We start from the raw sequence: 12,612 nt of genomic DNA on the forward strand, positions 1-12,612 counted from the left end.
TCTGCAGTGGACTAGGCTGTATTTCCCAAGCAGAAGTCTTTCACTAACCTGGTAAATTCTAAGTGACCCTCCAAGAAGTAGCCCAAATGTCATCTCTACTAAGATGCCTTCCTGGTTTTTCCCAGTCATTGAGCACTCCCCCTCTTCTCTGTTCTCTTGAAGTATTTATTTTTTTAGATCACTATTCACACTTTACTGCAAATGTAAATAGGATCTTTCATCTCTTCCACTAAACCAATGTGCATTTTTTGTGTTCAAGGTGGCCCATGAATTCCTACGTAAAGTAAACAGTGGGTCTTGTTTGCAAGGCAGGATGCTTGCTGCAGCGTCAAAGAACAATTCCAAATTCAGAAATTATGTTCCTCTCATATCTTTTTCATCCTAGCTAAGCGGCTTACTCCCCACAGCCAATCTTCCTTCCTAAATGCAACACTTTATTTGTCAAAGTGCTTTAAAAAAAAAAAAAAAAAAAGGAGTGGGGGTGGGATATGGACATTATTTTAGAGAGAGTTTCTAAAGAACCATAACAAGTCTATTTGAATCTTTTATTTGGTATTAACTAGATATTTTATCATAAGTGAGCAGGGAGTTTCTGGTTCACTAGTCTTTATTGCTTTCTTGAATGCATTTCAACCTTTTCCATAGTTCAAGTCCATATAATCCCCAATCCTTTTTTCCTTCAAATTTTAACTCCTTCACTATGTTCCTCATAACTCCTCATGTTAACGTCTCTCAGAATTCATCACTGAGTTGTCACCTTGAAAGAAGATATGCTTTGAACTCATGGTGAATTGTGCCTTTTAAATAGGACTGTAACAATGGGAGTAGTTCAGCCTATTTCACCCTTAGTCAAAAATACTTGTTCCAAGAATTTTCTTCTCCCCTTGATTCAGGGGAGCCCTGCTCTGCATCAACGGGATCTGTAATAGGTTTATCTTAGGAGGAGCTCGAGTCCCTGATCCTGGAATACTTAAGGAAAAGTTCTTGATGTCCCTTTTGAATTCCTGCAAAAGGGCATGGTGAATATTCACTGCAGTTTCCTGGCTGGGGTTTTTTTTTTTTTTTGCCTCCGTTCTTCCAACCTATTCTGTTCAACATCTGGCACCACTGTCTTCCCCAGGCTCATACATATTTTGTGCTTTAACCAGGGAGAACTGTTCTGAACCTGTCTCTCTTTGTCTGCATACCCCGTTCTTTCCGAATGGGATGACCTTTCTCTCTTTTGCAACAGGCAAACTCATCTTCAGCATTCAGGGGGAAATTTCCCTTCACCACAATGCCTGATGACTCAGAGGACTTTTTTCCTGCAGTGAAATAACCTATTGAGATGTGAGTCTGTTCTTTGTTTCTTGTGCTCTAGGAAGCTCTAAAAAATGAGATACACTTTTTTCTCCTCCATCCAAAGACAGTGGCTGAAACTTTCTATTCTGAATTCAGGTTTCTAGCCGGCATGGAGATGGGGTTAAGGGAGGACAGGCGTTCTTGACGTCCCACCAAACACACTTTCATAAGCACTGTCTTAAGTCATTCTGAGCAGAGCAGCTGCTTATAGCTGTCTACAGAGATGTATGCTAAGGAGTGCAGAGAGAGCGAAGGATGGACTCTGTCACAGGGATAGCTGAGTAGGGGTTTGTGATAAAACAAAGCCAGGTTTGGGAATGTCAGACTGTAGACAAAGCAGTATCGGGAGATGGGCACACTTTAAGTGGAAATAAAGGAGGCGGAAAGGAAGACAGAAAGACAGGAAGTGAAATTGAAGGTGAGAGAGGTGAACCAGCTGAAATCCATCTGTAGAGTTCCTAAGGTTTGAGTCAAAATCCAAGTCTGTTCAGTGATATAATGTCTCCAGTTCTATAAAGTGATGGGTCAGAAAATTACTATCGTGTGAGTGTTTAATCTATGCCCAGCACAGTGTTAGGTAATTGGACCACATTATTTCATGTAATCACCAAGTGATCCTGTGAAGGATGTATTATTAAGCACACTTCTCAGAAAAGGACAGCGAAGCTCAGAGATGGCCTTTGAGAATCAAAATGTGAGCTGAATTTCAGTGTACCTGACTATAAAAATGCTGATTTTAGAACACCAGTTGATCTCTCCTTTTGAAGCAGGGATCTAGGCCATACCTGGTTTCCTATGAGCACTGCCTTAGTGGCATCAGCCTCTACCTTCATAGAAGAAGAAATCCGGAACAAACAGAGCCCATATCACCATTTGGAGACAGCAAATGAAGTTCTATAACGCTGTGTCCAGTCCCAACCCCTAACAAGATCCCCTCACTACCCAAGAAGGCAGTGGAATAGTTAGAAACTTAACTGTCAACCTGGAAATTCTCTAAACCCTTCTACCTCTCTCAGCCAATTGCTTTTCCCCAGCGTAGGCAGTAAAGGCCCATTGACACTCATAGGCAGAAGACTCTCACCTCTCTTGTGGGGATCAATCTTTGGCTAACTGTGTTGAGCCTCTTCTGTCATCATTATTGGTTTCTTTTATGGCCTCCCCTGGAGCTTAAGACTTATTTTAAGAACCAACCCTGATACAGGGTTCCAGAGGGGACCATTGGAGCTTTATGGAAACTTTTCCATCTGCTAAATAACCTTGATAAAAGAGTTTAGTTACTGACTTCCTGACTCATCTCTCCACCTTCCCAGCCTGTCTCTGGAGTGGGAGTTTATGTTTCTGACATCAACTATAACTTGAGAGTTTAGCTCTATGTTTAACATAAAGCATTCATTTAATGACAGAATAAATTGGAGTTTCTGATTGACCTTGTTATGTCCTTGTCATTTAAATCTGTTCAAGGTTGGAGTGCATGCCCCCACTCCACCTAGTGTGTGCCTGCCCCTCTCCGCCCTTGCATGCACATGGAAGACATTCCTTTCACCCTCTTTCAGAGTCTGGGAAATAGATACATGGTTCCAGGCTCTAGCTCTTAAATCCCTCATCATCCATTAAGCTCCGTGAGATTACTCTGTGAATTACTATGGTTTAAGAACACCATGCCTTAAAAAAACATAGATTGATAAAAGTGTAGATTTAAAGACTTTCTCAAGCTTTGTGTTATTCTACAGGTGAGACTGGAGGGGAAACTATGTCTTCATTCACCTAGGGATCACATTGGAACCTGCAAACAAAAAGACATTTGACCATCAATCCACCATTTCCAACCAGAAGGGTCAGAGTTGAGAGTCAGGAGGCTGAGGTGGGTAGATCACGAGGTCAAGAGATCGAGACCATCCTGGCCAACATGCTGAAACCCTGTCTCTACTAAAAATACAAAAAAAAAAAAAATAGCTGGGTGTGATAGCGTGCGCTTGTAGTCCCAGCTACAGGGGAGGCTGAGGCAGGAGACTTGCTTGAACCCGGGAGGCGGGGGTTGCAGTAAGCCGAGATCATGCCACTGTACTCCAGCCTGGCACCTGGTGACAGAGCAAGACTCTGTCTCAAAAAAAAAAAAAAAAAAAGCAGCTGCAAGCTATCAGGGAAGTCACTGAATCAGGACAAAGGTATGTTGCATTCAGCAACATTATGCTAGCATGGAACAGCAATGTGGCCATAAACAAATTTCCAAAGTGTAGATATTTACTCTAATAATATTGACTTCAATAATAATTTTTGTGCTTGTAAAAATCATGCTGCAATTATTTATTGCAATTTCTCCATGAATAAATATCTTCTACCCATTCTACAGGTGCCAAAACTGAATCTCAAACAGTTGTTTATGTCTTTGTTTTTTAGATCCTGATTGTGAGGACTGACTTTTTACTTTCTATGTGCCTGGAGGTGAATTTGAGATTACAGTTCAAGTTAGGCTGGCATGGTGGCTCACACCTGTAATCCCAGCACTTTGGGAGGCTAAGGCAGGAGGATTACTTGAGGTCAGGAGTTCAAGACCATCCTAACAGATATGGTGAAATTCCCTCTCTACTAAAAACACAAAAATTAGCTGGACATGGTGGCATGTGCCTGTAATCCCAGCTACTTGGGAGGCTGAGGCAGGAGAATTACTTGAATCCTGGAGGTGGAGTTTGCAGTGAGGTGAGATTGTGCCACTGCACTCCAGCCTAGGCAACACAGCAAGACTTTGTCTCAAAAAAACAAAAAAAGAGAGAGAGAGAGAGAGAGAGAGAGATTATGGTCCAAGCTTGTTGAGATTAATTTGAATGGTGATTCTGCTATTGAATCTGTCTGATGATCTTGACATGAGCCCCAGAAGCACTAAGAGCCTAAAGTAAATAGACTGGAGCCAATGAGTCTAGATATGTAGCTTGCCTCTTCTAGCCTAGAAAATGAGAACTATAGTGTTTAGTTTCTGGAGACTTTTTGGCAAGTAAATGAACTAATATTTTTACATAGATGCTCAATAATTGTTGGTCTCTTCTTCTCACAGACTAGTGTCAAATGTTCTTTGTTTCTAGCATAGCAAACTCTCTCACCCCTCACCCTCTGAACTTCCAGATGTTTGTCTATCCCTATCTTAGAGAACCTGGCAACTTCTACTTGCATTCTGCACAAAACTAAGCCTAACGCTACAAACAGTGGCAACAGGAATTCATCACTGAATGTGTTCATAAAGGTTCTCCAGAGAAACAAAACCAATAGGATATATGTATAGATGATGATGATGATGATAGACAGGTAGACAGATAGAGATATATAAACAGATGTATTATAAGGTATTGGCTGATACAATTTTGGGGGATGACAAGTCCCAAGCTCTTCAGAGTGAGTCAGCAAGCTGGAGACCCAGAGGAGGCAAGGGTGTCATTTCAGTCCAAAGACCAGCAGTCCTGACACCCCAAAAAAAGCAGTCAATATCTAAGTTTCAGTTTGGAGGTGGGAAAAGGCCAATATCCCGGTTCAAAGGCAGTCAGGCAGGAGAAATTTGGGGGCGGGTCAGCCTTTTTGTGCTATTCAGGCCTTCGACATATTGGATGAGGTCCCCCAACATTATGGAGTGCCATCTTCTTGACTCAGTCTAATGACTTCAACGTTGACCTCACCCCAAAACACTTTCACAAGAACACTCGGAATAATGTTTCACCAAACATCTGGGCACCCCATGGCCCAATTAAGTGGACACATAAAATCAACCATGATACTGAATAAGTGAACTTCTACAAACCGAGCCCCATCAACTCCTCCTTTACAAACAGACATATATTTCCCCCTCCTATGTGTTTCTCAGGCCATATAGGTTGCTTCTGATGCCTCCTGAGAGCTTCCTCTGGTAATTAGAGCACAGGAGTTAAAAATCTTATTGGCACTTTGCAGTGACTCACACAGAGCATTAGAACCCATTGTTCCTGGGGTTCTCCAACCAGCCTCTCTGCACCTGCTCTAGGATCCTCTTGTCATCTGGCTCTTTTCTTTCTGCCTTTTCTCTGGAACCTCTGAATCCTATACATTTGATGCTGAAGGTCTTCCTTAAAGCTAATCAGGGTTTTAAAGGTACAGCTCAGCCCAAGTATGGGAGAAAGGAAATTGAGGCTTAGGTGAAGCCAGCAACTTCCCCCAAGTTACCCGCTAAGAAACAGTGGATAGGGGATTTGATTCACTCTGCTGGGATTTTTCTTTTGCACACTAGAGAAGCCAGTATTAGAAGATGAAGTGGCATCACAAAGAAAGAAAAAGATAAACCATCAAAGAAGATGGGGATTGGAATAGATTAAAAGGTAGAGAAGCTCCTTCACCAAGAGCTCTTTTTGGGTAAGTATTCAAAAAAAAAAAAGAAGTATACTATTATTTTGTATGCCCAGCAGTCATAGTAGTACATTTTTTAAACAATCATTGGGTGTGATAACGTTAAGAAAGGCAATTCCTTGTGGATTTTGAGCCTCTAAGAGATCGATGGTCTGAACTCTGGTGAAGCCAGGTGCGCGCTGGCTATTCCCAGCACTGCCCAGCACCAGACAGCAGAGGCTGCATCCTCCCCCCTCATCTGTCCCCTCATTGCTGATTTTATGGAATCAACCACAGTGACGAATGGCTCCGCATTTGGATGGCTGTCCCAGCTCTGGTCACAGCTGAAGCTCTCTATCACTGTTGACGTATGTGCACTCTGAGAGTTCAAGTGCAATTGGCCATCTGTCCAGGAGGCTGGAGCCATCCTCAGCCTTGAAATAGCAATTGAAAGAGCCAGCTCTCCTCCAACAGGCACCTGGAGCCAAAAGCTCGCAGGCACAGCCTCACCAGCAACTGAACCGGGCTGGGAAGTTCCCCAGTTCGGCAGCAGGTAGAAGAAGCGGGTGGTACAAAAATCAATAGTGGCTCACAGCCATTACCTCTGAAAGCACCCGAGAGAAATGATTCCCTGAATGAGTGGGGCAAAAGGCAGAGGGCATGCTTCGTGGCTTCAGTCAAATCTGGATGTGAATATTTGCTCTGCTCCCTGCAGGATGTGTGACCTTGAACATGTCACACTATTTTCCAGTTGAGCAATTTCTTCAACAGGAAAATAGCAACAGACTCCTTTTTTTTTTCCCTACTACTCAGGCCATTGTGGGAATTACTGGCATGAAAACTGGCTTTGTCCATTACAGAACAATGTACCTTGGTTAGCACTGTTTCTTCAGTGTGGACAGCTATGGCCCACCTGCACAACATAGATTTTATTATTTATGGAGAGAAATGTGGGGTGGAGGTGGGGGGGGGACCAGATGGTGAGGCTTAAGCTCATTTTAGAAAAAAAGCAAAAAAGTTAATTATGAGCCTCAGAAATGTTGATTAAAAAAAAGAGTCAAATGAATATCATTTACTTTTATTTATTTTTGTTTTTATTTATTTATTTTTCAGACTGAGTTTCTTCTTGTTGCCCAGGCTGGAGTACAGTGGTGTAATTTTGACTCACTGCAATCTCCACCTCCCAGGTTCAAGCAATTCTTCTGCCTCAGCCTCCTGAGTAGCTAGGATTACAGGCACCCACCGCCACACCCAGCTAATTTTTATATTTTTAGTAGAGACAAAATTCACCATGTTGGCCAAGCTAGTCTCAAACTCCTGACCTCAGGTGATCCACCCACCTAGGCTTCCCAATGATCCTTTATTTTTAATTTAAAGTGTGGCATATAATCAGGGAAAATTTAAGCAGGACACAGAAGCCGTAATAATAAATAGATGGCCTTCCCTCTCCCTTCCTCAGACTACCAGGACTCCCTCTCCCATGAAACCACTGTTGCTAGTTTCCTGTGTATCCTTCTAGGAAGATCAATGTGTGGACAAGAGGAGCATTCTACAAAAGACACTTTTACTTGCTTTTTATCACTAAGTATCTCTTGCTCCATATCCTAACCTGTGTATCTGTCTCCTCCTTTGCCGGACTCTGCAGTATTCCATCCTGTGAATATACCATTTTTATTTTACTAGTCTCTTTCTCCATGACAACAAGTATTTTGTTATTATAAACAATGTAGCCAAACATATTACAAAAATCATTCTTTGTGCACATATAGCAAATGGTGGGATAAAACCTTGCTTAGTAATGAGATATACACATTTATTACCAGTGTGACAAATCAATCAGCCCTTTCAGCAACAAAGTATCCACATATCTGTTTACATACAGCAGCACCAAGAGACTTCACTTTCCCGATGGAGAGCATTCGCCCATAGCATCTACGTATGTTTTTATTTACTTATGTTTTGTCTTTTGGGTTTGTTAAGGGATTGGGGGCCGGAATAATGCCAAGATAAATGAACCATGAAACCAAATTTATAAAAGATCAGCCCTGAATTGCAGCAAATACAGGGATACTCCCATTTCAAATACATGCCTACAACATGGATCATGAAACCCAGTTTATTAAAGAGCTTCCTTGAATTGCAGCAAATGCAGGGGCATTCCCATCTCATATACACGCCTACAACATGAACCATGAAACCCAGTTTATAAAAGAGCTGCCCTGAATTGCGGCAAACGCAGGGATACTCCCATCTCAAATGCACCCCTGCAACGATGCCTGTCAGGAGCCTATGAAGGCAGCTCCTCCCCCAGAAGGCCTCTTGCATTTTTATTTCTGCAAATATCCAGCAGGGAAGGAGGGGACTGCATCTGCTCTCTCCACTTTCTTCCTGGAGAGGAAGATGTGAAGGAGAACAGAAGACGGGGACAATACATTCCACTCACATTTCTAAGAAGTCCATGACCAGAAGCTGCTGCAAAAATAATGCAAAGCTCCATCAGCAATCACAGACACGAGGCCTCACAGAAAACCCACTTGAGCTGGGAGGTGAAGTTGTTCCCTGCTGATGCTCAGATGAAAATGAGATAAATAGTGAACTCTTTGAAGGTAATTTATCCACCCTCACTACCTGCCTTCCCCGATACACAAACAATCCTGTGTTTGCCACAAGCAGAGAAGAAAGGTGAGCTAGGTGGCAGTCCCTTCGAGGCCACCCCGGGTCAACTTTATCAAAATGATAAAATGCTTTGGGTCTTGGCAGCCCCCTGGCTGACTCTGGGTTGGGCTTCCTGAGGCATTAAGGGGTGAAAGAGGTGAGTGCACGGCTCTTCCTGGTGCCTCCCAGGGGCATCTCTTATGTCGCCTCTGATAGCAGTTTTATCAAGATAAATCTAGTGCTGCTCTGGAAAGATATTAATAAATTATCTAGTAATGAAAAATGTGAGAGGAACCATACTCTTACATCAGGCCTGTGATGATTACTTTGATAGATGCACTGGCAAGATTTCCTCGACAAGGCAGAAATGAGAAACATGACACATAAACCTTTAAGGGTGACCTCAGAGGAAAACAGAAGTTGCTGGATGATACAGAAGCAGAAAAGGGAAAACCAGAGCTCCGAGGCACCGCGTGTCAACCTCCAGATGGATTAGCTCTGCTGATCAACCCATCATGGAGTGTACAGCCAGATGCAGAAAGGGAGGAGAATAGAGAAATAAAAGGGAGGGGAGAAGACACAAAAGGCTTGGCTGCAGTCATAGACGCGTGGGGTCCAGACTGACATGGACATAGGCTGGAATCCCAGCTCTCTCTGGAAAACTGCTGAAACACCCTAAGCCTCAGTTTTCTCATCTGTAATGAAAAGTATGATACTAGCACTATGATATGGTTTGGCTCTGTGTCCCAACCAAAATCTCATCTCAAATTGTAATCCCCATATGCTGGGGGAAGTGCCTGGTGGAAGGAGATTGGATCATGGGGTGATTTCCCCTATGCTGTTCTCATGACAGGCTTCTCAGGAGATCTGGTTGTTTGATAAGTATGTGCCTCTTCCCCCTTCTCTCTCTCTCTCTCTCTCTCTCTCTCTCTCTCTCTCTGTCTCCCCCCTCTCCCCCTCCCTCCCCCTCTCCCCCTCCCTCCGCCCCCTCTCTTTTTTTTTCTCTCTCTCCGCCACCATGTAAGATGTAAGACAAGACTTGCTGCCCCTTTGCCTTCTGCCATGATTGTAAGTCTCCTGAGGCCTCCCCAGCTATGTGGAACTGTGAGTCCATTAAACCTCTTTCTTTATAAACTACCCAGTCTTACGTAGTTCTTTATAGCAGTGTGAGAATAGACTAATGCACACTAAAACTGCAGAGCTGTAGGGGATTGCGTGCAATAATAATTGGAAAGCTTTTGGAAGCAGTAAGTACTTAAAAACAATGGCATATGGCATAATCACTTAGAGAAGTGGGGTCTATGTGAAGAGATGAAAATTGTGGTTATGTTTAATATGAAAGAAGCAGCAATGATGATGAAGCTGTTAAAAAGAGGGACCTGGGCTGGGTGTGGTGGCTCACGCCTGTAATGTCAGCTTTTTGAGAGGCCAAGGCAGATGGATCATGAGGTCAGGAGTTTGAGTCCAACCTGGCCAACATGGTTCAACCCCATCTCTACTAAAAATACAAAAATTAGCCAGGTGTGGTGGTGCACACCTGTAACCCCAGCTACTTGGGAGGCTGAGGCAGGAGAATCACTTGAACCTGGAAGGCGGAGGTTGCAGTGAGCCAAGATCATGCCCTTGCACTCCAGCCTGAGAGACAGGGCGAGACTCCATCTCAAAAAAAAAAAAGGTGGGTGGTGGACCTGGGTACTCCACATTCCTTGACACAAGTCATCGAGTTCCTGTTGCTCTGTTAGATTCTGGGGATGCTAACTGAAATTGTGCAATGCTTCACCCCATAAGGAACACAAATCCTAGTGTGGGAGACAAATGTATCTGTATACAAGTAATCAAAGTAAAATAGAATAAGGGCTAGAAGAAAGGTGAGCACATACAAACTTACAGGGTGGTTTTGGAATCAAACTGAGGGAAGGCTCGGAGAAGCAAACTTGAAATGGAATTTTGCAGGATAAATAGGACTCATCGATGGAGTGAAGAAAGGGAAATGTTAAAGATGTTTCTTGTACAGAAATTAAAACAAAAAATCTGGGAATGGCCTGTGATTTGGTGCAGTTGCAGTCCAGGATGGGAATCAGGGAGCATCCAAAAGAAGCTGATGGAGAAGTAAACCTGGCCAGATTAACTGAAGTCACGTTGTGAGCATGTGTGCGACAAAGTAGTGAAAAATCACTGACTTTTTAGCATCTCTTTCTCCCCAATGGTAGCAACTGTTCCTTGATTCACTTTCAGAGACTTTTCAGCATTCCCATTCATTTGTGAGCTGCAGAACTGCACGCAGAAGGCTGGGGACATGGAGGAAGAGCAGGCGGAGTCCCCAGAGGCATACTCGCCTGCTAGTTCTTTGCACCTGAACCTCCGTGAGTACATGGTGCAGCTCACTGAAGGCTAGGGGGCATAAGGACTAAAAGACATCTTCAAAAAATGTGAAAATGGCTGAGCACGGTGGCTCATGCCTATAATGCCAGCACTTCGGGAGGACAAGGCAGGTGGATCACCTGTGTGATCAGAGGTTTAAGACTAGCCTGGCCAACACGGCGAAACCCCATGTCTGCTAAAAATTAGCCAGGTGTGGTGGTGCATGCCTGTAATCCCAGCTACTCAAAAGGCTGAGACATGAGAATCACTTGAACTTGGGAGGTGGAAGTTGCAGTGAGCTGAAATTGAGCCATTGCATTCCAGCCTGGGCAACAGTGAGACTCTGAGCTTATTAAAAAAAAAAAAAAAAAAAAGTGAAAATATGCAGATGCGGTGTGCTGTAGAGCAGAAAGTGCTTTCCAAGGTCCAAAGAGCCGGGGCCTTGGTAGCGAAGGGGGGCAGGAGGGGGGGCGGGGAGAGAGAGAGAGACAGAGAGAAAGAGAGAGAGACAGAGAGAAAGAGAGAGAGAGAGAGATTGATCTGAGAAGTCATGCTGGGACTCAGATCCCAAGCCCTGAAGGAAAAATCTTGATCTTACATTCAAAACATTTAAAAACAATGATGAAATGAAGCAAACTGAAGCTGCAACCCAACCCAAACCCAGTAAAATTAGGATGAGATTAAAGGGATGAACCACTCTACTGTAGAACTCAGAACTCTGTTCATCTTGTACACACAATGTCTTTTTTTTCTTTTCTTTTCTTTTCTTTTTTTTTTTTTTTTTAGATGGTATCTCACTGTGTCGCCCAGGCTGGCATGCAATGGCACAATCTCAGCTCAGTGCAACCTCTGCCTCCCAGGTTCAAGAAATTCTCCTGCCTCAGCCTCCCAAGTAGCTGGGATTACAGGTATGCACCACCATGCCTGGATAATCGTTGTATTTTTGGTGGAGACAAAGTTTCACCATGTTGACCAGGCTGGTCTCAAACTCCTGGCCTCAAGTGATATGCCTGCCTTGGCCTCCCAAAATGATGGGGTTACAGGCATGAGCCATAACACCCAGCCAACAGTGCTTTTCAAATGCAATTCTAAGATATTTAAAAAGTAGGCGAATGTGTTCAAATTAGCTAGAGAAAAATAAAACTGATGGATGAACCCACAGATGACTGAAAGTTAGAATTTGCATAAAACACTTTAAAATAACTGCTATCAATATGTTAAACTGTCTAGTAGAAAAAGTGAACAATATGCATAAATAGAAGAGGAATTTAAACAGAAACATTAAGACACTATAAAAGAAAGAAGTGGAAATGTTAGAACTGAAAAATATAATGGCTCTAAGAAAGAATTCAAACCCAAATGCCCATCAATGATAGACAGGAAAAGAAAATGTAGCACATATTCACCATGGAATACTATGCAGCCATAAAAAAGAATGAGTTCATGTCCTCTGCAGGGACATGGATGAAGCTGGAAACCATCATCCTCAAAAACTAACACAGGAACAGAAAGCCAAACACCACATGTTCTCACTTATAAGTGGGAGTTGAACAATGAGAATACATGGACCCAGGGAGGGGAACATCACACACCAGGGCCTGCTGGAAGGTGGAGGGCAAGGAGAGGGATAGCATTAGGTCAAATGATACAAGCAAGCCTTAAAACCTAGATGACAGGTTGATGGGTACAGCAAACCACCATGGCAGACATGTATACCTATGTAACAAACCCGCATGTTCAGTACATGTATTCCAGAACTTAAAGTAAAATATAAAAAAAAGAATCCATCTAATGAGCTTAACTGTAGCTTGAACATAGCATAAAAATATAGTAAAAAGTATAAGTCAGTAAAATTATCTATATTGGGCCGAGCACAGTGGCTCATGCCTGTAGTCCCAGCACTTTGGGGGCTGA

Source organism: Sapajus apella, unplaced genomic scaffold (genome assembly GCF_009761245.1).
Source record: "Sapajus apella isolate SASKATOON/1434 unplaced genomic scaffold, GSC_monkey_1.0 scaffold99, whole genome shotgun sequence".
NCBI lineage: Eukaryota > Metazoa > Chordata > Mammalia > Primates > Cebidae > Sapajus > Sapajus apella.